The sequence below is a fragment of the Arachis ipaensis genome, chromosome B05 (assembly GCF_000816755.2).
Source record: "Arachis ipaensis cultivar K30076 chromosome B05, Araip1.1, whole genome shotgun sequence".
NCBI lineage: Eukaryota > Viridiplantae > Streptophyta > Magnoliopsida > Fabales > Fabaceae > Arachis > Arachis ipaensis.
This window is the reverse complement of record NC_029789.2, coordinates 121686300-121697210: the sequence shown is the minus strand read 5'-3', so window position 1 is coordinate 121697210 and position 10911 is coordinate 121686300. Positions and strand designations below refer to the sequence as shown.

Below are 10911 nucleotides of genomic sequence, written 5' to 3'. Positions count from 1 at the left end.
GTACCTATATTAACTCAAAGTGTGAGATTTCTCTTTTTTGTGTTGGCATATAACAAGGATCATTTACAATAAACTAGTGGATCATTTGAAATAGAAATCTAGAGGAAAGATATATGATGGTTGTTTGGATAGATGACACTCGTAGTGTTGTTGAGGGGAGGCCTTATGTTGGCTATATGTTGCTGCTGGAAGACTATGTGATTTGAGAAGGAGCTCTATGGAGTTTTTTTTTTCCAAAGAGGTGTTGGTGTTGCTGGTGTTGGCTTCTTTGTTTGTTTTGATTTTTTTTTTGTATTGTTTGCTTGAACTATTGGTGTTGTCTGTTTTTTTGTTTGGGTATTTTGGGGTGATTATATAGCCTTGATGGTAATGTCGAATGTAAGACTCAGAAATTTTAGAAAAATCTTATTAAGAGCTAATTTTGATTTATTTATTCATTAAGTACTTTAATCTTAGAAATTATTTTATTAAAGATAATTAAAGCAAATTTTGATTAATTGAGTTTAAAGTAATTTAAGGTTTTATCTAATTTTATAATTAACGAATCATTTTCTATATTTAAATTATAAATTTTAGTAAATGTAAAATAATAAGAACTTTACATGATTTGGTTTAAATAATTAAGATTTTGTAATTTAATACTTTAATCCTTATTCGCCGCCGCAGATGCGTCCGTGCCGTTGTGTGTCGTCGTCAGAGGAAGAGGAGCGCGAACCAGAGCCATGCAAGGGAGGAGCAGAGCGCGCGCAGGGGAGAAGCCACCGTTGCCGTCGCATCTTGCCGCCGCTGCCACTGCTGAGGTCACCATCATCGTCCTCACCGCAAGCAGAGTCACCGCCATCCACGGTGGAGCCGAGGACAGAGAGTGCCCGAAGAGAGGAGACTGACGGAGGAAGAGTGCGACGTGAGGAAGGAGACGATGTTTACGTCACTGCCGTCAAATCTCACCACCGCTGCTAGAGCCTCTGGCTGTCGGGACCGCCTTTCTTACCACCGCTGATGAAGCTCATCGAAGTTGCTCGAAGGTTACTATCGCTCTACTTGGTTCTGTTGGAAGCTGCGCTGCTGCGGGTGTGGTTGCCGAAAACTGCCGCCGGAACCCATGTCTTCTAGATTGGTCGGTTAGATGGTATGCAGCAATCGTGTAAGCCTTTGGTTGTTCAAGCTGGAACCTTTTCCAAACAAGTGAGAATAAACAACACTAAGAGGAGTTTGCAAGCTACCCCTAGTATTTCTTATTCGTCAATTTAATCATGATGGTGGATACGGGTTCTGTATCAAGAAGTGTTGGTTCCCCTGTGAATATGATGCCAGCAAAAAAATGATGATGGCCGGTTTGCAAGTGGAGGGTGGAAAAGTGAGGATGGAAGGCTTAGCCGTGGGTATTCAAGCTTCAGATGGAAGAGAGTAACGATGGAGGATTTTTATGATATTAAAACATTAAAGATTGGTGATCATTCAGTATGCTTATTTGGAATATTTGATGGCCATGGTAGTTCTCGTGCTGCAGAGTATTAATATTTGAAAGAGCATCTCTTTGATAATCTCATGAAGCATCCAAATTTTCTTTACTGGTGCCAAATTGGCTATAAGTGAAACGTATCAAGGGACTGATTCTCAATTTCTGGATTCTGAAAAAGACACTTTTCGGGATGATGGCTCTACTGCTTCAACTGCTGTTTTGGTTGATAACCATCTCTATGTTGCTAATGTTGGAGATTCTGGGACTATAATATTGGCTGGTAAAGCAATTGCTCTCTCAGGATCATAAACCAAACAGAAGTGATGAACGGAAGAGGAATTGATGCGTTTAACTACTGAGCTTTGACTAAATTGAGTAGGGGTTTTCTTAAAATCTATTTTACATTACAGAGTTGTTATAAATAGATATTAATGTGAGAAACATATGTCTGTGATTATGATTGTCTTATAAATGTGGTTGTTTGTTGGACTGAATGACTGGCTGCATGATTGCTTGAGTAGTTTGTGATGGCTAAAAAGAAATTAGTTTGAAAGTTTATTTAGTTGATTATCATGAAAAATGGTTTTCTTGGTTTTGAAGCTATTTTTGATAATGTAAATGAATCAGCTTTGGAAATGATTTGGAATATGAAACTGAATTAATTTTGGAAACGGTTTAATTTTGAGTTAGTCTGACTTTATAAATGATTTAGTATTTGTGCTGGTTTGATTTTAAAAAGAGATTTATTATTGGCACTGATTCGCTTTGAAAACAATTTGATATTGGAACTGGTTGAATTTTGAAAAATGAATGAGATTTGGAAATGGTTGAGAAAAAAGTTTGAGAAATGTTTGGATGGGACCCGAAAAGGGTGGCAGAATCCGAGTTTTAAAGGAGATGCTGCCGAAATTTTATAAAATTAGAAGTTTCATTTAAAGTAGTTATTTTGAAAGGGTTTTAAGTATTATATGATTTAAAATTACCTCATTTATCAAATGAAGAGTTATGTTTTGGATTGGGAATTGTTAGTGAATGAAATGGAAAGAAGGACGATGAAAATTTTCTTTGAAATATGGTTTTTGAATGAATTTGGAAATGAGATTTGGATTGATGAATGATTATGATGTTGAGAATGTTGAGATATGATCTTTGAATTATTCATATGGCTTATGATTTTGAATTATCTGAGATACGAGGTTCCCTGGATAAAGTACCATGGCTTGCCACCACGTGTACCAGGTTAAAAACTCGATACTCTGTTGACCCTACGACGTAAGTGTGACCGGGCACTATATAAATTCCCGGGAATGTTACCCCCATTGAGCAATATTGATTATTTGAGAAAAAGCTATGCATAGACTCTTTGGGATGCACGTCGGGGGACCGTCTAAGGACAATTCAGACTTGTCGGGTTGGCTGGATAACCGACAGATGAGCCTCATCAGCCATAGGACAGGCATGCATCATATACATTTGTATGCTTTGCTTGGGTTTGAACTTGTTTTGGTTTGCCTAATTGCTAAACTGTTCTTAACTGCTACTTGAACTATTTGCTGTAATTGCTACCTACTTGTGCTTTCCTTGTCTGTCTTGCCTGTGTTTGTCCTGACGTGCTACATTTGAGAATGAACTTTGGTGCTGAATTAATGATTGTATTGTTTGATTGCGTGGTTGGTTTCTAATTGAGATTTTCTTATAAGAAAGGAAATGTTTCGGATTTCAATTAGATTAAACATTGTTTCTTTGAAAAAGTTCTGAACGATTACCTACTGATTTTTAAAGGATTCATAAGGCGATGATAATCACTGAGCTTGAAAATAATTTTCTTGTTAAATATCTTCTTATGACAACTTTGAAACTCCGTGGTGAGACCATGTGGTTAGGTTCTCACCCCCCTACAGCTTTACATTTTCAGGAACCGGATGAAGAAGCATTAAGAAGAGTTAAACTGCATTTGGTTTCATATGTTGTTGTATGAATTAGATTATTTTCTTCCCTCGTCTTTGTTATAATTAGTTTGTAAGAGGGATAGGAGTTGTATGTTTTATATGTATATTATATTATAAGATATTATGTAAGGAGTTTTGTATATGAATCTATGCCTGCTTGTATTTTTCTTAAGATAAAGTATTTATTTTCCGGACTTCAAAGAACGCAGCGATACAGTGTCGAGTCACAGGCTCCTATTTAAATATTTAGTATGTAAAGTAGTCATAATACTTCTTGCTATCAGAGTGGCGTAGCCGGAAGCGTGACATTCTAGTAGTGAGGGTGTTACATCGAAAGGTTTATGTAATCGACCATTAAACTTTCCAAAATTTTCCTCCGCATTGGGCCAAGGTTGTAACTTAGCTATCAGAAAAAAAACATTAATCCAACAACTAAAGTAATGCATCTCTACCAATAATTTCATATAGAAATTAACTTTGATTCATGTCTAAAAACCAAATTGACTCATATTTGTTTTCATAAAATCTATATGAAGTTATTAAAACATCAAGAACTAATTTTGATTTTCTTTTAGAACAAAAATTAATATTCATGTTTTCTATGACTATTGATGCAGTTAATGTGAAACTGTTGATGTAGCATTACATAATTAGATACATTGTAAAATTAATGTTACTCTGATGGTTTATGCATACAAATTTGGGCTCAACCTGACCAATCTTAGTCTTTATTGCATTGAGAATGTCAACATGATTATAAGTTTTAATTGTATCAGGGCCTAATCCAGCATTTTGGAGTAGGCTTTAGATGTGCAACCTATTTTTAATAGTTATGACCAATCCAAAATATTAAATTTGGTTTGAAAATAAAAAAAAGTATAATATTTTCATGACTAATTCCACAATACGAAGCATATAAGAAAATATGAAACATGTTTCATAACAAAAATGAGATAGAAAAAGTTTCCTATTCAAATGGTCACATAGAGAACAATGGTAATGGTCAAGTAGTGCAACATGGATGGAATTGAAACAACCATACAGCCTCTATAAAATAGTCATTGACTAAATATGTGGTTAACCATAGGTGAAACAAAATTGAAGATCAGAATAATCTCAGAAGAATTTTACAGACTTAAATTAGGTGAAGATCTTAAAAGTTCTGGTTAGTAGAGGATGACACTACCACAAGAATTTACATTTAACTTTTTTGTTATATCAGGTATAATTAGGGAGATAATATTTGGTATTTTATTTTGTTGCTGTTTGTTGCTCTACCAATGGATTTTGAGGTTTCATGAAGCTAAAGGTGAGAGGAACTATTCCTCCTCATTCGACATGAAACTCACTTTTGTGTCCCTATAATACAGATAATGTGGTGAAATGCATTACCTTTGTTTCAAAAACTTGAATTTTAACATTCCTCAATTTGGGCCACTTAAAAATTTAACCTCCCTACTCACTCATTAATGGACAACTCTTTTCTTATAATATATCAGAATCCAATACCAGATATAAATTAAGAAGTTCTACACTAATCTTACTGCTACAAAAAGCCAGATACATTTGCAAGAAAATATATCAATAAATAAGTCAGCCTACCAAGGATGACATTGTCACCGGCCGGGCAGAATCTGCTGTGGGAAACAAAAGCTAAAAAATAATTGGAATGATCAATATTAGGAAGATATTCTATAAAGTATATTATTTAACTTCATATAAAGGAGGAGAAAATAAACTCAATTCACTTAGATAAGACTTTAACCTTTATCAGAGCATCAAATGATTTAGCAACGCTAACCATCACTAGAGTGAAGAAAACCTAGAAAATGTCATATACAAATGTCATATATAAAATATAAATATAAATTTTAAGTTTTAGTTCAAACTGCTAAAAGAGCCATTAAAACAGACAAGGCTTTCTCTTGGTCTTACAAACATGTCAAAAGTCAAAGTCAAAACTACGAGTATCCAGTCAAACTTGAGTAAAAACGAACTTGGAAACAACAAAAAGACAAGAGCGGAAAAAAAGGGGAAACAAAAAAAAATCCGAAGAAAATTAGTTTCAAATCAAAATTAAAATCATATCTAACATTCAATTAAAACTATGTATATCCACTATCCAGTTAAACTTGAACGAAAATGAATTTGGAAACAACAAAAACGAAATCGAGTGAAAACTTGTGTTGTGTGCAGTTAAACCTGTCAATTGAGATATTAAAGACTAAGATCATATCAGATAATTATTTTGAAACAGTATCTTATCATATCATATCTTAAATTAAACTTACACAGATTAAATTAATTAAAATCTTCTGTAATTGATTTTTAAAAACAGAAAGTATTTAATTGTATCATAACTTAAACTCTAAATAAAGCGCATCCTATGAATTCTGATTCATGAGTCTCACATTCTTGTGAAAAAAGTCTAACCTGTTTTTGAAAAGTGTTTCTAGTGTCATCATGGTTGCCAAGATGAGAAGCTAGAAAACTTTGAAGGAGTTGTTGAAGCTGGATTAGAAAACAATAGAAGCTATGGCTCCAAATCCATTCCGCCTTACAAGAATTGACGTCGTAGTGTCCCTACAGGATTCGGAGTACTGCAAAGTGAACCAAGCAGCAATTAAGGCAAATAAGAGTCTCTACTGCAAAGAGGACCATGCAGTACTCGAGAGGTTATCCAAAGCGTTGAAGCAGCACCACTCTCTTCGAAAGGCACACATGAAAGAGAATTAAGACAAGAGAACGCTGAATAAGAAGAATGTTGCATCATCGCCTTCAACAGGATCCACATTGGCATCTACATCGCCTTCAACAAGATCCACATTGGCATCTACATCAACAAAGACTGATATTCCAGAGCTTCTGGAATTTTTCAAGGTAATTATCGCTTCATTGAAAGGATTTGATGTAACTTTTGTGATGCAGAGAAAGTCAACAAAGACAAATTTGGAGCCTAATAACAGCCAGTTAGCGATGCCGGAGAAGCAGATAAACGAGGAGTGCAAGTTCTTGGCACACAAAGATGCAGAGATTATGAGGATTCTTGAGGCTCGGGATGGGAAGGGGCGGCTGATTGGGATGAAAGTACGGCTCATAGAACCGTCATGTGAAGTATGCCATGATCAGGTTCTGAAGAATTGGAATATGACCTCTACATCAACATATAATCTAGCGAGTTCTTCTTGGTGCGACATTGCTAGGAGGAATCATCTCAAGAAAGATCATCTTCTCAACATTTGGTGCTTCAATGATGTCGTCAATAAGTTTTATTTTCTTCTCCATCATGTAGGCTCTGAACCTTTTGAGCCTTGCAATGAAATCAAGACTTAGCGGTTAGTTTTAGGGTTTAGAAAGGAAGGGTAATTGAAGTATTTTAATGAAATTAGGAATAAAAAGGCAAATACGAATTGGAAAAATACTAAATAGTAAATACTATAGTATAGGATTGTTAGGCTGCAAAAACATTGTATACAAATACTCTTTGCAAGAACTTTCAACGATCTACATTGAACTTTTTATAAAATTAAATGTTAAATAATTAATTTTTTCTTGTATTTGAGCTTATATTAGTTAATTCTCCATCCTTTTTTCCATTAAAAATGCATTCTTTTTTCCACTAAAAATAATTAACCTCCTACCATCCACCTCTCATCAATCAAACAGTTTTACAACAATTTAGCAGTTTATTTATATTTTGCTTTTCAATTTTAAGTTACTAAGTACTATCTTTGTTTAATTTATTATTACTAACTTTAAAACATAAATATTTTTATTTTTTCTTGAAATTTTTGATTTGTATTAAATATATCCCTGATAGCTAAATTTTTAAAAAATTTATGACTAATTCAATAATAATACATAACAACTATGTTTGATTTGCTTGTGTTAAAAGTTATGCTTGTGAAATTATTGCTAAATTGGTCCTAATTTTTTTAAAAAATCAGCTGTCATAGATATATTTGATACAATTCAAAAATTTTTGGGACAAAATTAAAATAAAATAAAATTTATGAATATTTTTAAACTTTTAACAAATTTTAAGGATAAAAAATATATTTTACCCTAATTAAAAATGTCATCGAACAAAGAAGGCTTCCTCTTTCAAACTTGTCAAACCTATGTGTAATCAGGTAATCTTGAGTGAAAACGAATATGAAAACAACAAAAATATAAGAAGGAATGAAAGGAGATTAAAGAAAATCAGTTAAGTGATAGAAAAATGTTTGAGCAGAAAAATGGGACTAGTGATATATTTCTCAATCACAAATCTTTTACAAATGTATGCTACTGAATAAGCTAGCATTACAGGTAACTGGGGCTCCCAGAAAATGACTATTTCTTCTTCAACTCCAAAGAGTTATGGTATGCAAGTTTATTCCACCTTTTTGCTAGATTTGGGATCACTCTCTTCTTGAGATGAGTTGGCTATCTTGGACTCGTCGAACTCCAATAACTGATTTGAAACAAAGTAAAAAAGTTATTATGCATAAATTCTACAGGTTTAAGTCTAGTTAAACCTACATTCAGTTAGTCTTCCTCTAACTATAACTCGGTTCATAAGGATTGTTATTATTACGGTAAAATGTTAAACATACTTAATAACCTTATAGAAACCTTAACAAGAAACTTTAGGTCAATTTACATTTGTAAATATGTATAAGATTTAGTTTTGATCTGTAACATGATGTAGTTTTTTTGAAAAACAGTTAAAACCTTACTGTGCAAGAAAATTTAGTTACCACAATAATTAGACATTTTCTTTTTAATAGTTCATTGATTAAACCTAGTAAGGTTACAAGTTCTATGTCTTTCATATTGCTTTGACAAAAAATAATTATTATATTTTTTGTGTATTAAATTTGGCCAATCAATCTCTAATTGATGCTCCAAACTCGTTGTCTATGAGAATAAAACCACAAAAATGATTAACAATTAATTTATTAGATCACAAAATAAATAAAAATGAATAAAGTCTAATTAATTAACTCAATAGGATTCTTTAAAATTTATTATTTTTGGAGAATAATTTAGTGGCCACGGATAAGACACATTTGTGGGTCACAAATTGTATATTGTGAAATTTAGCTTTGTAAGTTCTATGTCAATTTTTCAGGTGCAAAAAAAAGTAAAAAAGATGCTGGTCATTGTGTGGACCAGTTTAAAGAACTAATAGGCACCATTAGTAAGGAGATGAAGATGTAAGTAGCATAAATTTTCATTCATACATCAATTATATACACAAAATAAGAAAGGACTTAATTGTAGCATGCATAAAGGAGAATAGAAACTACTTTTAGAAGTATAATTTTTTATCAATTATAAAAATTAATTAAGAACAATTTTATTATGAAAGCTTAGAAGGTTGGAGATAGAGAGATGGTCCTCTTCCTTAAAATAGAATGTTAGTATTAACCAATTAGGTCAAAATAATATATCTAGAGAATTGAATAAACAAATACTTCTTTTTATTCAAACATCAATCATATATACAAAATTAAAAAGGATTTAATTGTAACATGCTTAAAGGAGAATAAAAACTACTTTTAGAAGTATGATTTTCTATCAATCATAAAAATGTTTGATTTTTAGGACCTAATCTAACATTTTGGAGTACGTTCTAGATGTGCAACCTATTTATAATAGCAATAGACAATCTATAATATTGAAATTAACTAAACATAGCAAGGCTACAAGTTTCATGTATTTCCTATTACTTTGACAAAAAATAATTATTGTATATTCTTAAAATTTATTATTTTTAGAGAATAATTTAGTAGCCAAGGATATGTGACATTTGTTGGCCACAAATCGTATATTATAAAATTTAGCTTTGTGAGTTGTATTATTAGTTTTTCAAGTGTAAAGAAAAGTAGAAAGGATGTTGACCATTGTTAGACCAGTTTAAAAAATTAATAGGCACCATTAATAGAATGAGATGAAGATGCAAGTAGTATAATATATAAAATAATTAAGACTGACTTCATTATGAAAGTTTAGAAGGTTGGAGATGAAAGTGGTGATTCTCCCTCTTTAAATAGAGTATTAACATTAACCTATCTAGTCAAAGTAATGTATTTAAAGAATTGAATAAGAAATATTACTTTTCATTCATATATCAATTATATATACAAAATTCTACAAGTTAAAACACAATAATTCAATACTAGTCGAGCAATCAAAATAAGCACATGATAAATAAGGCATCTAGAAATCTCTACCAAAAAGTTCATACAGGAATTAACTTTGGTTTATGTCTAAAAATTAAATTGATTAGTCATATTTGTTGTTCGCAAAATCTATATGAAATTATTAGAACGTCAGGAACTAATTTTTATTTTCTAATAGAAAAAAAAGTAACATTTAGTTTTTGGATGACTGTTAACGTAGATAATGTAAAAAACTGATGTAATATTACATAATTAGATACAGGTGTAAAATTAATGTTACTCTGATAGTGTATATATACAAGTTCGGGCTCAACCTGACCAATCTTAACCTTTATTGTATTGACAATATCAACATGATTATAAATTGTAATTGTATTATGGCCTGATCTAACATTCTGGAGTACACTCTGAATGTCAAACCTATTTTTAATAGCAATGACCAATTTAAAATATTAAAATTGGTTAGAGTTAGTAAGACTTCAATCTCTAGTTGAGGTTTTAATCTAATTTTGTTTATTAGATTTGGCCAATCAATTTCTAATTAAAGTTTCAAGCTCGTTATCTATGAAAATATAACTACAAAATGACTAATAATTAATTTATTAGATAACAAGATAAATGAAAATGGATAAAGTCCAATTGATTAACTCACTAGACTTTCTTTAAATTTATTGTTTTTCGAAAACAATTTAGTAGTTAAGGATAAGATGCATTTGTGGGCCACAAATCGTGTGTAGTATAACATGAAAAATAACGAACACAGATTTCATTATGAAAGTTTTGAGGGTTGGATATAAAGAGTGATGGTTATTCTTCTTATAAATATAGTGTTGGCATTAACCCATCATGCCAAAGTAATGCATCTAAAGAATTAAATAAGCAAACACAACTTTTCATTCATACATCAATCATATATAAAAATAAGAAAGGATTTAATTGCAATGTTTAAAAAGAAAATAGAAGTTACTTTTAAAAGTATGATTTTTCATCATTCATAAAAATATTTTTTCTATTTAATTTTGTCCTTTTTTCTTCTTGATTATAATGTATAGTTCTTATTTATTCTCTCAACACTTTTCTAAATCAAATTATTTGAGAACTTTATAAAGATAAAATAGGACTCGTCAATTTGCAATTCTTAGATTTCAAATGAAAGAGAATAGTATATTGCATTTTAAATATCTTATTTTGACTATACATTTTTCTAATATTAATTGTATTATTTTTACTACACTTTTTTTTAATATTACAGACTATAGACTATATAAAAATAAAATCTTACAAGCTAAGACACAAAAATTCAAAACTAGAAAAGTAATTAAAATAAGCA

General features: G+C 31.3%; 1 pseudogene; it reads left to right on the top strand.

Annotated features, from left to right (window-relative positions):
• On the top strand, positions 1000–1983 carry LOC107642031 (annotated as a pseudogene).